Source organism: Perognathus longimembris, chromosome 15, assembly GCF_023159225.1.
Source record: "Perognathus longimembris pacificus isolate PPM17 chromosome 15, ASM2315922v1, whole genome shotgun sequence".
Classification (NCBI taxonomy): Eukaryota; Metazoa; Chordata; class Mammalia; order Rodentia; family Heteromyidae; genus Perognathus; species Perognathus longimembris.
Window position 1 is genome coordinate 27573810 of NC_063175.1, and position 17233 is coordinate 27591042.

Here is a 17233-nt window from a genome sequence, read left to right on the forward strand (position 1 = left end):
CAGTGACAGAGCGGTGTAATTCTCTATGCTTTGAAATGGATCATATGAGCCATGTAATACCAAGAATTGTTACTTTACAATGTTCCCTTAAGCAAGATTGAATTTGCATCGAACTCTAGTCTTGCACGTAGGACTGAAATAAAAACCTCTAAATCTTACCCAGCTAAAGTGTGATGTGCTTATGTTACAGAAGCACAACTTCAGAAGTGGAACTCAGATGCACTGTCACTCATAGCTGGGATACAGTATACAGCTGTAGATGAATATGCAGTCTTTACAAGTGGCTGAGCCCACAGACAGGCCAAGAGTAAAGATAAAAGCTGTGCCATTAAACCAGATGAGAAGTTTTTCCAAAATCCAGCTGGTCTTCACCCTGGGCATAGGTTGCCTTAGTTTAAAACCTGATGAGAAAGTTTACCTTTTAAGTGTCTCATATGATTGCTATATATGAATACATAGCTGTTTGTAACATTCTTTATTTGGGAATTTGAGATTTCAAAATACCAATGTCCTGCCAGTTTAAGGATACATTGTAGAGCTGAACTTTTGAGTTACTGTGCAACATTTTTTTCATGCTGCCATTTGTAATATGTTTTGTGAGAATTCCTTGGGATTAAGGTTTTGGTTAATGTGTGTGTGTGTGTGTGTGTGTGTGTGTGTGTGTGTGTGTGTGTGTATGTGTGTGTGTGTGTGTGTACTTTTTTTCTTTTTGGCCAGTCCTGGGGCTTGGACTCAGGGCCTGAGCACTGTCCCTGGCTTCTTTTTGCTCAAGGCTAGCACTCTGCCACTTGAGCCACAGCACCACTTCTGGCCGTTTTTTCTGTATATGTGGTGCTGGGGAATTGAACCCAGGGCCTCATGTATACAAGACAAGCACTCTTGCCACTAGGCCATACCCCCAGCCCCCATGTACTTTTGATCTATGTAAAGAGGTGAATATTTTAAAGTCATAATTATAGAATGTAACCGCAGTATTAAGAGTCTTATGTTTGAAAATGACCAATATTTTCCATAGTTGAAGACAGTGTCATTACTTGGGTGGTTTTTTTTCAGTTCTATATTCTCAGCAATATCCGAGAGCATCCCTCTTCATTGCTCACATACCAACCTCTTTCCAAGCATACGCTTGAGCATTGATCTAGAGACAGACACACATAAAACACAATGGTTGATACTTCCATGAAGCCTATGTAATTAAAGAGTAAGAAAAACAATAAGGGCTGGGGATATGGCCTAGTGGCAGGAGTGCCTGCCTCATATACATGAGGCCCTGGGTTCGATTCCCCAGTACCACATATACAGAAAATGGCCAGAAGGGGCGCTGTGGCTCAAGTGGCAGAGTGCTAGCCTTGAGCAAGAAGAAGCCAGGGACAGTGCTCAGGCCCTGGGTCCAAGCTCCAGGACTGGCCAAAAAAAAGAAAAAAAAGAAAAACAATAAATATAATTCATAAAAATAATGATAAGAAAACTCACATCCCAATGCTTTGGATAACCAATTTAAAGAACAAATTGGTGGACAAAGAGACAATGATGGCCAATAGGAGAAAGTCTCTGGACATTTGACACTTGAGCAAAGATCACAAGAAAGAGTTATGTGTAGACATAGGTGTATAGATGTGTGTATGTGTGTGTATGATAACTTGGGTTTGAGGAAATAGCACTGACAAATCCAGTATGGGTCTGTACAGTCAAGGAGAGTGAGAAAATCAGTCAAAAACAGATGTTTTTCCATTGGAATTGAGAAACTATGGGAATGATTCAGTCATGTGTGAAATGCCCTTGTTCAGGGTTGATCATGTAAAATATGTGTCTGTAGTGCCCTGATTCTAAGGAATGGGCCATAATAAACTGAACTAGTTGATTACTACAATAATATAGATAAGAAACTTAAGCACCTTAAACTTGAGTGAAAAATACATACTGTAGATTGTAGATGGATCTGAGTTTTCTTTATTGAATAATAGAGCAGCCTTGGTTGCACCTGTGGAGATGTTGGGTGAAGAAAGATAAACACTGGGATGATTCATTGGTTGTGAGCTTACACCAGGTGCATAATGTTGTATTAATGTACTGGAGACAGTTCTCAGAAGAACTGTGTCTTTGAGTAAGGATCTAGAGTGTTTCAGATGTGTTAGATATGTCAGGTTAAGCATTCAAACCAACATAGTCAAATATGTATCTTGTGTGTCTATATATTTACAGTTCAATAGATACATTTGGGCTGCTTTACAGATTTCACTGTCAATATCATATGTAAGTGGCACATCAAAGAAACAAGAGCAGATGAGATCACTTTAAGAGATAATACAATTAAAGAAGCTGAGGGGATCTGGAAACAATCCTGTGGAAACCCAATATTAAGAGGTTGGAGCAGATATGGTCTCAGCAAGGAAAACAGAAAAAATGGTGGCTTATGGGTATGGGTGCAAAACAGCCAAGGAAGCATTTTAGGAAGGAGAGAGTTTTAAGATAGGCAAATGGCTAAAATGTCAGGTAAGATGTAGACTGTAATAGGAAAGAATAACTACTAATGGTCTTGAATATGTCTCTTTGTCATTGACAGAGAAGTTTCATTAAATGGTCGAGAGAGAAAACTGCATAAAAAGTTAGGGAAATAAAATAATACCTGAGACATTTTCAGAGAAAAATTTTAGTTACTTTATTTCCTGCAAATGATTAGGCACCAGCTGGATGTGTCCATGTAATATTTATACTTAACTTAGTACATATATATGCATTATAGACACACATAATGTGCATACACATGTACATTGACATGTACATTGACATTTGAGAGAAGGAAGATACTAACATGTATATGATTGCTTATCAGAAAGGGATATAAATCTTACAAACTGATTTATAAAATGTACCTTGGGTACCTAGGTAAATAGGCAGTATAGTCTTTAAGGCTACTTTTGTTTTTCTGTCAGTGTTTGGCAACTCACTATAAACAGATGATTCAAGGACCTTCAAGGACATTTCCATAGTGTTAAAATTTTGTGTTGGTTGTGTACACACCTTCCAATGAATATACTTTGAGTAAAGTGGTATTTTTTGCCAAAGAGATGCTAGAAGTTTCATCTGGGATAGTCTATCAACAAGGACTGGATCCTTGTGCTCTATTTTAACTTTTCTAATGAGATAGCATTACTTAAAATGAAGAACTAGACTCAGAAAAATTAAGTAATTTATCCAACTGACAAAACTAGCACTCTTCACTAAGTGAGTTAGCACTTACTTTCAGTGCTTAATAGGAAAAAAAAACTACAGAAAGCACTGAAATAAAATTTCATAGTGGGGCTGGGGATATGGCCTAGTGGCAAGAGTGCTTGCCTTGTATACATGAGGCCTTGGGTTCAATTCCCCGGCACCACATATATAGAAAATGGCCAGAAGTGGCGCTGTGGCTCAAGTGGCAGAGTGCTAGCCTTGAGCAAAAAGAAGCCAGGGACAGTGCTCAGGCCCTGTGTTCAAGCCCCAGGACTGGCAAAAAATTAAAAATTAAAAATTAAAATTTCATAGTGAGTACCCAATTTCTTTCTGTTTCTGACACTTTTAACCTTCCCCGCCCACACACACACATAAGAGAAAATGAAGGAAGGAGAGAGAGAGGGTAGGAAGGAGGAAAGAACAAAGGGGTGAAGAGAAAGAGGGCAGGAAAAAGAAAGAAAATAAGAAAGGAAAGGGAAAATAGAAGGAAGGGAAGGAAAGGAATCAAGACAGATTTTTGTATTCCAGTAAACCTTTCAGCCATAAACTTCCAAATACCCATCCATCTTTGCCTGTAACTGAGGTCAGTTGTGCTCCATTGACAAAAGCACACATGTAGCCAATGAAGAGCAGGTGTGTGATCAAGGTTTCTCATATGCAAACTGAAGGGAAGTGGTCAAGGGTTCTCACAGCAGAAGCCATCGTATTTCACAAGAAAACTTGCAGAATATTTTAAAATGAAATCAGTTTCATTTCAGAAATAATTAGTAATAGGTTAAATGATACTTGTACTTGATCACACAACAAAAATCAGCCTAGATGTACACCAAAGACATTACATAAATTGAATGGGACTTGGATGTAGGTATTGTTTTCTGAAAGTCCTATAATAGAAACAAAATGAAACACAGAAATCATTAGGAAACAGGTTAATCAAAATGAAAATTATAGGGGCTGGGGATATGGCCTAGTGGCAAGAGTGCTTGTCTCGTATACATGAGGCCCTGGGTTCAATTCCCCAGCACCACATATGCAGAAAATGGCCAAAAGTGGTGTTGTGGCTCAAGTGGCAGAGTACTAGCCTTGAGCAAAAAGAAGCCAGGGACAGTGCTCAGGCCCTGAATCCAAGCCCCAGGACTGGCCAAAAAAAAAAAAAATGAAAATTATAATCCAGTCTTGTAATACAGGTGTAGAAATAGTGAACAAAGGAGAATTAACATACAACATTATTGCTGATATCTTATGCAGAAATGTCTTTGAGACTCTATTTCCAAAATAATCAGCACAAAACTTGGCTGGAGGTGTGGCTTAAGTGGTACAGCACCATATATATGTATATATATATATGGCTGGGCAAGCAAGCCCAGCAATCATAAGTCCTCTGTATTAAGAGACTATATATATATATATAGAGAGAGAGAGAGAGAGAGAGAGAGAGAGAAAGAGCACACTTGAAATTCTTATATATACTTTTTTGTACATGACAATTTAATGAAGTTAGTAGAATTATATTTTCATGATTTATTATGTGGTTAAAACAAAGATGATTCTAAAATATCAGAAGATTTAAGTTATGCAGAGTCTGTCTCAGGGTTTCATATAAAATGCTCATTCTAGGGGCTGGGAATATGGCCTAGTGGCAAGAGTGCTTGCCTCGTATACATGAGGCCCTGGGTTCGATTCCTCAGCACCACATATACAGAAAATTGCCAGAAGTGGCACTGTGGCTCAAGTGGCAGAGTGCTAGCCTTGAGCAAAAAAGAAGCCAGGGACAGTGCTCAGGCCCTGAGTTCACGGCCTAGAACTGGCCAAAAATAAATAAATAAAATAAATAAATAAAAATAAAATGCTCATTCTATTTGTTACATTTTATGAAGATTTTGCTTTGTATGGCAAGCATCCATCCACCACAGGACTTCAAACTGTCAAGCAAATGTACCACGAACTACCTTGTTTCCTAGATTCCCACACACTGAAGGGTGGTGGTGTTTTGGGTTGTTTGGTTTGTACCAGCACAGGGCTTGAATTGTGGGCCTCTCCTCTTTGCTTTGTTTATTCACCACTGGAACTCTATGATTTGACAACCATATCTCCACCTGCAGCTTTTTGCTGGTTAATTGGAAATAAGAGTTGGATTTGCCTGCTTGGGCTGATTTCAAACCTTGCTCCTCAGATCTCAGTCTCCTGAATAGCTAGGGTCAAAGGTTTGAGCCATGAATGCACAGCTTGTACCTTATGTTTATAATCTGAAATGCACTGAAAGAGCTGATTAAGGATTCACAGGCTTCTGCATTTTCTTATGAACATGGTGCTTTCTATACCGCTTTGATAATTCACATTCATATTTTACAAGAATATAAAGACATTTGAAATGAATTTCTGCCAATCTGCTACAAGGGAATTTTTTTCTTTATTTTTTAATTTTTATTTTCTTTAACTTTTTTCTTTATTGTCAAAGTGTAGTACAGAGGGTTACAGATTTATATGTAAGGCAGTGAGTACATTTCTTGTTCAACATGTTACCTTCTCCCTCATTTCCCCCCTCCCCACTTCCCCTTTCTCTCTCCCCTCCAAGAGTTGTACAGTTGGTTTACAGCAAATGGTTTTGTAATTATTGCTTTTGGAATGCTTTGTCTTTTTATCCTTTGTCTCTCAATTTTGATATTCCCTTTCTCTTTCCTAGTTCTAATACCCATATAAACAGTATCTAGAATACTCAGTTGAGATACAGTGGTGGTGGGGGGGGGGCGAGGTACAACCACAGGAAGGGAATAAAAGAGGAACAAAACTAAACTAAACAATCAAACAAACAGACAAGAAAAAAAGCTGCAGTTTCACATGGCATGTTGAAAATAATTACAAGTGATATAACTCTTGTTTTCGTAATGTGGAGTTCATTTCACTTGGCATCATCTTAAGTGATCATATGGGTGTAGCTATTGAGCTATTTTGATCTTCTGCTATGGCTAGCCTAATCATGTACTAGCTATTCCCTATGAGGGACACCATTGGGTTTATGTTTCTTTGGGTCTGGGTCACTTCACTTAGAATGATTTTTTTCCAAGTCATTCCATTTCCTTACAAATGGGGCAATTCTTTCTGATAGAGGTATAGAATTCCATTGTGTATATGTACCACATTTTCCCGATTCATTCATCTACTGAGGGGCATCTTGGTTGGTTCCATATTTTAGCAATGACAAGTTGTGCTGCAATGAACATAGTTGAGCTGGTGGCTTTAGTGTGGTCTTGTTTGTAGTCTTTTGGGTAGATGCCCAAAAGTGGGGCTGCTGGGTCATAGAGGACCTCTATGATTAGCCTTCTGAGGAACCACCACACTGCTTTCCAGAGGGGTTGAACAAGTTTGCATTCCCACCAACAATGTAGTAGGGTTGCCTTTTGGCCACACTCCCTCCAGCATTTGTTTCCTAATTATGGACATTCTTACTGGGATGAGGTGGAATCTCAGTGTTGTTTTGATTTGCATTTCTTTTATGGCCAGTGATGTAGAACACTTTTTTTTTTTTGCCAGTCCTGGGCCTTGGACTCAGAGCCTGAGCACTGTCCCTGGCTTCTTTTTTTTTTTTTTTTTTTTTGCTCAAGGCTAGCACTCTGCCACTTGAGCCACAGAGCCACTTCTGGCCATTTTCTATATATGTGGTGCTGGGGAATCGAACCCAGGGCTTCATGTATACAAGGCAAGTGCTCTTGCCACTAGGCCATATTCCCAGCCCGATGTAGAACACTTTTTCATGTGACTCTTGGCCATTCTCGTTTCCTCTTTTTAGGTCTTTAGCCTATTTGTTGAGGAGGCTGTTGGTTCTTTGATTATTTGTTTTGGAGGAATTAAACTTTTTGAGTTCTGTGTATATTTTAGATATCAAGCCTTTGTTTGTTGTATGGCTGGTAAAGATCTTCTCCCAATCTGTGGGGTTTCTGTTTATCTTGGAAGCTATGTCCTTTGCCCTGCAAAAGCTCTGCAGTTTGATATAGTCCTACCTGTCCAGCCTTTCTTTGATTTGTTGCATTTCTGGATCTTTATTGAGGAGGTTTCTTCCAGTGCCTAGGAGTACAAGGGAAAAAAAATTTTTTTTGGCCAGTCCTGGGCTTTGGACTCAGGGCCTGAGCACTGTCCCTGGCTTCTTTCTGCTCAAGGCTAGCACTCTGCCACTTGATCCACAGCGCCACTTCTGGCCATTTTCTATATAAGTGGTGATGGAGAATCGAACCCAGGGCTTCATGTGTGGGAGGCAAGCACTCTTGCCACTAGGCCATATTCCCAGCCCAAGGGAAAAATTTTTTTACAACACTTCACCAATTCATTCAGCTTATCTGCTCCCAGTTTTGTTATCCTCCATTTATATTCATCTGTGTTATCAGATGTTAGGCTGCGTTTGATTTGCATCATCTTTACTTACAGAGGGATTGCTTACTTGATGAGAAGAAACATGAAGTGGGGTTTTGCTTTCCCTAGAAAAGACATCAAACTAACTGAATCTGTTAATGCTGACAGCTCAAATTAATCAACTGTTCCTTTTTATATTGTCAGGAGAGAAGGAGGGGAGAAAAGGACAGAAAGAGAGAGACTGCATTAGTGTCCATCAGTGCTCAGAAAGAAGGGGAAATCTGTTGCTCTAGTCCTCAATAATCAAGTAGGCATGTTTTTAATTAGCAACATCTTCTTACTGGGCTTCATTTAATGCTCTCCTTTTATTGAGTGTGTTAATTTTCTGTGACTACTAAAGTTCACACATGTCCAGAGAATATAATTTAAATAATCAAACCAACTGAATGAATATGGAGTTAAATACAGCCAAGGAAAAGAAATGTTTATTGACAGGGAACAAGATCTCCCAGGAGAATGTAACTCTCCAAGTTTGTTTTTGGTATATTCAGGAACTTATTTTTACAGCTAACATGTACTTGATAGTGCAAGAAGCACGTGTTTGCATTGGTTGCCACTTCACTTACCATCAATCTGGTTAAATAGATTTCCCCACCAAACTAAAAAACCAAAGAGCCCCTTCAAAATGTTCTTTGTTAAGTGAATAGTCTCTTTAGGATGATGTTGTTTAGGCCCTTCGGATTCGATTTTGGAGCTCCCAACTTTCAGTACAGTAGTGCTCTGTTAGTTGGGTTGGTAGATGGAGTTATGAACAGGCTCCTGGTCTTTTGCGGAGAGAGCTTCCCGGGGCTGCAGCTCCACATGGCGCCCAGGGCCCACACAGAGTGAAGTGCTGGCAGTGGCCTCTCCAGCGGAGCACAGGCAGTGTGCACCTTACAGGCATCGCCAACCGCAGGGAATTTTCCTGTCGATTTGGATTTCCCTTCTTGAGTTTTCCCAGCTTCATCAAGTTGCTCCTTTAGTGAGCTGTCGGGAACTCTCCTGGACAACTCTGCCTCGGGTGCTCCCCAAGATCTTCCCCTGTGGGAGCTGGGCACACAGCCTGTGGGAGCAGAGGCAAAGGTCAATCCACCAGAACATCTGGCTGCACACCACACTGCTGGGGCCCGGATCTTCGCTGCAAACGTGGGAGGAAGGCTCAGCCACCACCCTCTGGCATCAGACTGGGAGGACAGTTGTCTGAAAGCAGATACTGGCCCCCATCCTAGCTCCCTGGAGATGGAGATGACAGAGTGGGCCTACCCATTGCATCCCACCCCACCCCTAGTCTGCCAGTCTTCTCCGATGTCCCTGCACATCTGTGGTTAACCTCTGAGGGAGAAATCCGTGCCGCACAAATTCCATGTCTGGGGAAGTGGCTACATCGCCGGGTCTCCTTTTCTCCTTCAACCCCTCTCCCCATCCTGTGGCTTCGAATCCCCAAGGACAGGATCGGAAACACTTTTACAGTTCCCACGCTGTAGATCGCAATTCCCATTGCGCTTCTCCTGGGCCAGCACTCCTTGCTAAGTGTGGGTGGGGGACTCAGGACGATGGCCTTCCTCTAAGAGCTGAGTACGCAGCAATGCTAGGAATGGGAGTGGGCAGTAGAGGATCCAGTGTGCCTGGAAGAGCCTGCCAGGGAGGGAAGATCCCCAGCCCAAGAGGATGCCCCCCCAGGGGGGAGGAGGGACAGAGAGGTGGCCTGGGGGAGGATAGCAGCAGGTTGAAAACCCCAGCCCTCCTGAGGTCCCACTGATTGGAGAGATTTAAAAGCAGGAATGGGAGTGTAAACTTGTTCAACCACTCTGGAAAGCAGTATGGAGGTGCCTCAAAAGGCTAAACATAGGGCTCCCCAATGACCCATCAGCCCCACTTCTGGGCATCTACCCAAGAGATTACAAGTAAGTACAACAGTTTGATAATAAAAATTTGGAAGGAAAAAAAAAAGAGAGATTACAAGTAAGACCATACTAAAGCCACCAGCACAACTATGTTCACCACAGCACAACTTGTCATCACTAAAATATGGAACCAACCCAGATGTCCATCAGTAGATGAGTGGATCAAGAAAATGTGGTGCATATACACAATGGAATTCTATGCCTCTATCAGAAAGAATGACATTGGCCCATTCGTAAGGAAATGAGAGGACTTGGAAAAAAATGATACTAAGTGAAGTGAGCCAGACCCAAAGAAACATGGAAACATGGACTCTATGGTTTGCCTCATTGGGAATAATTAGTACACGTCTAAGATGGTCCTGGCAAATCACAATAGCTCAATAGCTGTGCCCATATGAACACACAGGATGATGTTAAGTGAAAAGAACTTCAAGTTATGGAATCAAGTGGTATATCATTGTAGTTATTTTCAACATGCCATGTAAAACCATGCCCTTTATCCCCGTATTTCCTTCCTGTGGTTTTATCCCTGATATCACTGTAACTGATTTTAGTACTGATATTGTATAAAAGTGTATCAGAACTAGAGAAGGGAAAGGGAATACCAAAATCAAGAGACAACGGATAAAAAGACAAACTAATGCAACAGCAATGCTTACATAACTATATGGTGTAAAACAACTTATAATCCATGGGGAGAGAGGGGGAAGGCAGGGGAAAATGAGGGAGGAGGTACCCCTGAGGGGTACAGGCTGCTTCCTGGCCCCTTGCAGGACCCAGGTTGGGGTAGCCTGGAGCCCAGACCCAGAATTCAGCCCTCCACTCCCCAAGTCTTCTGCCAGCTGGTGAGCTCCTTGGGGGCCCTCACAGGACCTGCTTCCCCTGAGGCTTTAAGAAGCTCTGCCAGGATCCGGAGCCCAGGCAGCCACACTTTCAAAGGCAGCATTGTCTGGAAGCCTGTCCTTGCCGTCCTTTCTATTTTCCATGAGTGACCTGTCCTTTCCATGTGTGTCATCAAAGACTCTTGATCGTCTCTAGGCATTTCAAACAGGGCTTCTCCAAATGCAAATGAGGATCCCCGAACTGGAGTCTTCTAAAATGTTCATCTTATGTAATTACACACCCAGGAGCTATCCAAAGAAGCTTTCCAAAGAAGCATCCAGAGGCAATAAGCCACACTGCTTGGATGGCAGAGATGGTGTCAGATCCTGGAGTCACAGTCACGTGTGTTTGGCCCTTCAGAAGTTAATCAGAGCTGGAAGGTCATTGGAGAATAGTCTGTAAGCATACCTTCTAATGCCCGTGCCTGTCTACTAAGTAATTGGGCAGGAACTTACCAGTAATCTGTAATAGTGGATAGTCAAAAAAACTAAGGTTGTCAAATGGGGGGATAGTTTAAAACCCCAACCCCCTGCATCTGCTAAAAGCCCTAACTGGCAGTGAATTTTGAGCTGGCACATCTGTTCAGGAAAGGAAGCTTGTGAACCTGAGGTTGTGTTCTTATTGAGATCTGTCTATGGCCTGCAAAGGTAATTTAGGCATTGTTAGGTCATCAGAGATCAGTTTCCCCTGCCAGTCAGGAAAATGCTTTTGCAAACCAAGTGTTTTAAAAAGCTACAATGCTATTGCCCAAGAAACGGTCTGTGCAGTTGTTAAAAGTTAACTGTTATATGTAATTTCCAGTTTGGAGTAAAGCTCCTAATGGACAGCTGATCCTGGCAGCCCCTTGGTAAAGTAGGTTAAGTTTATGGGTTTCTGGTTAGGTAGGGTCAATGCCCCTGAGTCAGCCTGAAGAAGTTACAGAAGATGGATGATGTTCACCCATCAGCTCCCCTTTAAGATCAAGGGACCAGAGTAATTTTTGGAAGATGAGGCAGGACAAATTAGAGGCAGGGAAAACAGTGGTAACAAGTATAAAGACTGGAGACTGCACTTGTGAGGGATGGTTACAGGCCAAGTCTACTATGTTGACCTAGAAAATCCTAGCCTTCTTGGAAATATTTGATTACTAAAAGTTATTGTCCTGGCAAAATTAGCCAAGGGCCACTACCTAAAGCTGTCTAAAAAACCAGGGGTGGGGGTGCCAGCCTGCAAAAACCAGTGTACTTACAAAGCAACCAGGAAAATATTAGGAGATTTCACTAAAGTCAGGCCTCCTGTTAAGCTTCTTTAACCAATCTGTGCAGAAAGTTGTAGGCAGCCCAGCAGAAGGTGTGACATTCTTTTGAAGCCACTGGGAGATACTGCTGCCTGCTGCTGCCAAGGCCCCTGCTCATTCCATTTGGGTTAAGATCAAGGACAGCCTGACAGTCATCTGAAGGAATCTCCATCTTCATCCTGACCACCTCTACTGTGGTAAAAGCAGATGGGACCCCATCACACACAGCTGATTCCTGGTGGAAGGCTGCTTTGGATCTGCTGAAACTAAGCTATTTCTGGGGCATTCTTTCTGTGGTAACCTTCCTACTCCTCCAAGTTAATTGGACCCCTGGCTCTATAAAGATAACCTGTTTCTTTCTGGGTGTAAGCTTAGGAGCAGCAGTCCCACTAAACTGGTCCTTGTCTCATCTTTGCTCTCCCCAGCAGCCTGTGGGTGGAGTCACAGAGTACATTTTCTGGAAGGAAGCCCGTCTTCCACCCAAGATAAAACACCATCTTTGATACTGACATAGTGCCTTCCAGAGCAGCTAGCAGGTAACAAGGGCTTGAGGGATAGACTGTGATGCCATTTTCGACAGAGAGAAGGAATCTGACCAGTGAGAGACAGCTCTGCCCAGGGGAAGGTAGCCTTGCCCAGGGGGTAAAAGCTCCTCCTAGGGAGGGACAGTTTTACCCCAAGTAGGCACAGCAAGAGGCTGCCCGGCCCCTCTTTAGCAAACAGAGATGTTCCAGTCATCTTGAAGCTCAACCTGTAGCTTATCTGGGAACTCTGGAATTACAAAAACAAAATTCTATAAAATCTCACTGAAAGAAAACACTGGATAGGCTAGTCACAGCAGAGGATCACAAGCGCCCAGTAGCTATACCCTTATGAACACACAAGATGATGCTAAGTGAAATGAACTCCATGTTATGGAAACGACTGTTATATCACTGTTGTAATTACTTTCAACATGTGATGTGAAACTGTAGCTTCTATTATTTTTTTAATTTAATTTATTTATTAATTGAACACAGATTTTTTGGACAGGGTGTTGTGCAAAAAGGGTACAGTTACATAGTAGGGGAGTGTGTACATTTCTTGTGATATCTTATGCCCTGTTTTTCTTTCCCTTCTCAAGGTCAGGTAGACATATATACAATATACAATGTATCAAGAACATATACAGTAGCCACGTGGCCGCGCCCAAGAAAATTCCCCTAGGGCTTTAAATGCAATGTCGATATTAGACCATATGTCGACAGTAGTCTTATATGAACGTACATACATAGCTTTTGAGCTATTTTATTCCGCTGAAAGGTCAATTTTTGACCTTTATGTGTTGAGTAATTGTTTGGTTTTAGTTACATACTATTGGGTCGCTGCCCCAATCTTGTGGGAAATACTATTTGACAAGCAGTTTTTGGTTTCCCAGACTTGGTCTCTACTGTCTCTCCGTCTCCCTTTGTTAACAGTCATATATCAGGGAGATCATGCCCCTTTGTTTTCTGTGTTCTAGGCTTGTCTCGCTCAACATTATTTGTTCGAGTTCTGACCATTTCCCTGCGAATAACAATATTTCACCATTCCTAATCGCTATGTAGTATTCCATTGTGTATAAGTACCATATTCTTTGGATCCATTTGTCTGTGGAGGGGCATCTGGGTTGTTTCCATATTTTGACTATTGTGAATTGTGTCACGATAAACATGGAAGTACAAATGTCTTTTTGATATCTTGGGTTTTGCTGTTTAGGATAGATGCCTAGGAGTGGTATGGCTGGGTCATAGGGTAGGTCTATATTGAGCTTTTTTTTTTTTTTTTTTTTTTTTTTTTTGGCCAGTCCTGGGCCTTGGACTCAGAGCCTGAGCACTGTCCCTGGCTTCTTCCCGCTCAAGGCTAGCACTCTGCCACTTGAGCCACAGCGCCGCTTCTGGCCGTTTTCTGTATATGTGGTGCTGGGGAATCGAACCTAGGGCCTCGTGTACCCGAGGCAGGCACTCTTGCCACTAGGCTATATCCCCAGCCCTATATTGAGCTTTTTGAGAAACCTCCATATTGTACTCCAAAGTGGTTGTACTAATTTGCACTCCCACCAATGGAGAAGGGTTCCTCTTTCCTCACACCTCCTCCAGCATTTGTTGTTGCCTGAGTTCAGAGTATAGGCCATTCTAACTGGGGTGAGGTGGTATCTCAGGGTTGTTTTTATTTGCATTTCCTTTACTACCAGGGATGTTGAACATTTCCTCATATGTTTCTTTGTCATTTTTATTTCTTCTCTTGTGAAGTTAGCTTCTATTATTGATGATCCTCTTGTATCCCCTTCCTGTGGTTGTACCTGCACTATCTTTGTATCTTATCTGAGGACATTGGAAACTGTGTATACAGGTATTAGAACTAGGAAACTGAAAGAGAATACCAAAATCGAGAGACACAGGATAAAAAAGACAAATGATTACAAAAGCAATACTTGCAAAACTGTTTGGTGTAAATCTACTGAACAACTCATGGGGGGGGGAGGGAAAAGGGGATGGGGGGGAGGAATGAGGGAGGAGGTTACAAACAGTACAAGAAATGTATCCAATGCCTAACATATGAAACTGTAACCGCTCTGTATATCAGTTTGACAATACAATTTTTTTTAAAAAAGAAAACACTAGATAGGCTGTAAAAAGCAAGACAGGCTCCAGGGTGGGTGAAAAAAAGGTCTCAGGAACTAGTGCCTCTGGGAAAAGTCACTGATTCCAGACATGCCACAATCCCATGCACACTCAAGCACACTTGCAGAGAATCCAACCTGCAGAAACCAGCTATCTCCTTCTGGCACTACCATACACACATTTTTTTTTTGGCCAGTCCTGGGGCTTGAACTCAGGCCCTAGGCACTGTCCTCGAGCTTCTTTTGCTCAAGCCTGGTACTCTACCCCTTGATGAAGCTACAGTACCACTTCTGGCATGTTCTGTTTATGTGGTACTGAGGAACTGAACCCTGGGCTTCATGCATATTAGGCAAGCTCTCTTCCACTAAGCCACATTCCCTGCTGTCTGTTCTGTCAAATTTTATATACACCACTTATCAAGGTACCTGCCATTCTCTCTCATGCCAAGATTCCCCCAGCCCCTACTCCTCTCCACCTTGTTCCACCGTACACAAATTTCTTGGCTTTGTTGGCGCTCATCCCTTGCCCTCATCCCTTATGAGTGATATTTTGTAGTACATCCTGCCTTCTCACAAGATCTGATGTATAAGGAATGTGGTTAACATCCTACTTCTTAAAGTCAGAAACACCTCCAGGACAGTTCTTTGAAAATTAATAACAAATTTTGGTGTTATTTTATTTTCCAGGAAATTGCAGGACAAGTTGAAGTCAACCTATTATAAGAAAATACTCTTGGAGTTTCAATTTTTAAAAAGCATTTATAGGTCTAGGATAGACCTATCAGAGGATCACAATAGCTCAACAGCTATGTACATATGATTATAGAAGATGAGGCTAAGCAAAATGAACTCCAAGAGATGGAAACAAGAGGACTTTATTGTTGTCATTATGTTTAATGTACTAGGTGAATTTCCTTTGGTGTACCCCCTGAGGTCACTGTATATGATTTTGGTACACTGGATATTGTATATATGCTTATCTGAACTAGGGAAGGGAAAGAAAAATGAGGGATGGTATAACAAATAAGACAAGAAATGTACTCACTACTTTATTGTGTAACCGTACCCCCTCTGTACATTACCTGTCAATAAAATTTAATTTAAAAAAGAGGGTTAAAAGGTTACAAGAAGCATTAAAATGCTACATCTCTGGTTCTGCAAGTAATATGTATCTTCAAACTATGTCTTTGAAATCATGAGATATTTATAGTATTTTTCTTGGAATTATATGGCAGAAATATGAATGAGCTATGCAGCAGTGGCTTATGCCTATAATCCTAGCAACTAGGAGGCTGAGGTCTGAAAATTGTGCTTTAAAGACAACCCAGACAGGAAATTCCGGGATAGTCTTATCTCTAATTAATCACAAAAAAAGCCAGAAGTGGAGCTGTGACTCACTGCAGAGCACTAGCTTTGACCAAAAAAGTTAAATGACAGCGCCCTTACCCTGAGTTCAATCCCTAGTACCAGCATGAGAAAAGATATATATAAATAATAATCAGGCACAATTTTGAAATTAGTTTAGAACTATAAGATGGTTCTAAACAAGACCTATTGTAGAACTTCAAGACATGACCTAATTCTTTCATCAGGTTCTGGATTGCACATTGATCAAAAGTCATCTTGACATAAATTCAAGTATTTAAAACAGAACTGAGGGCTGGGGATATAGCCTAGTGGCAAGAGTGCCTGCCTCGGATACACGAGGCCCTAGGTTCGATTCCCCAGCACCACATATACAGAAAACGGCCAGAAGCGGCGCTGTGGCTCAAGTGGCAGAGTGCTAGCCTTGAGCAGGAAGAAGCCAGGGACAGTGCTCAGGCCCTGAGTCCAAGGCCCAGGACTGGCAAAAAAAAAAAAAAAACAGAACTGAAGGTACAGGATTCCTCCAAATGATAGTGTAGCCTAAGCTCAATTATTTTGATGATAAAGAAGTTACTGACAACTAAAGTAGAAACCTAATCATGTTGATCTTTTTTTTTGTCAGTCCTGGGGCTTGGACTCAGGGCCTGAGCACTGTCCCTGGCTTCTTTTTTTGCTCAAGGCTAGCACTCTGCCACTTGGGCCACAGTGCCACTTCTGGCTGTTTTCTATGTATGTGGTGCTGAGGAATTGAACCCAGGGCTTCATGTATAAGAGGTGAGCACTTTACCACTAGGCCATATTCCCAGCCCTCATGTTGATCTTAAACATACTTCTTCATGACTTCTACATATTATATGAGTCTACTTTCAAGAGCAATATAGAATAAGCACCACTTTATCTTTAGGGCTACAGAATTTTCATGTGTCTTTATACTCTACCCTTCTTGAACTAAAACTACGCATCTTTAACAATTTTTAAATGTGTGCTTTTTAGGTTCTTTCTCCACTTTTCCTTCATTTCCCTAATATATCCATTTGCTTGTATTTCCATAAAAATGTGACACTTAGACTTGCAACATGGTTTTCCAGATGTAATCCTGAAACCAAAGTTTTAGACTCAGTCCCAACTCCAGAAGATCCACATGCCAGGTCCAGCTGCTTGTTCTTATGTCAGATAAAGAGCTCTAGTGGGCTGGGGATATGGCTTAGTGGCAGAGTGCTTGCCTAACATGCATGAAGCCCTGGGTTCAATTCCTTAGTAATACATAAAGAGCAGAAGTGGTGCTGTGGCTCAAAAGTGGTAGAGTGCTTGCCTTAAGCAAAAGAAGCTCAGCGACAATGCCTAGGCCCTGAGTTCAAGCCCCAGGCCTGGCCAAAAAAAAAGAAAAAAGAGCTATAGTGACCATAGAGAGATTTATTACATGGCACTGATGGGAACATTGCACATCAGCCCATCTTCAGCCATCTACTGGATGCCGAAATGACTAATAGGCTTACATAGACAGAGTGAAGGTCAGTGAGTGAAAGTAAGCACTGATAAACAGTCTCAGTCATAGGTTCAGAAGTGGCT

General features: G+C 41.8%; 1 long non-coding RNA gene across 1 annotated transcript; it reads left to right on the top strand.

The window, feature by feature from the left end:
* The first annotated feature begins 288 nt into the window (after nt 1-288).
* LOC125364090 lies at nt 289-16796 on the top strand. Its single transcript, XR_007213408.1, has 3 exons — nt 289-412; nt 7555-7558; nt 16785-16796. It is a non-coding gene; the product is annotated as an uncharacterized LOC125364090 (long non-coding RNA).
* Nucleotides 16797-17233: the final 437 nt, after the last annotated feature.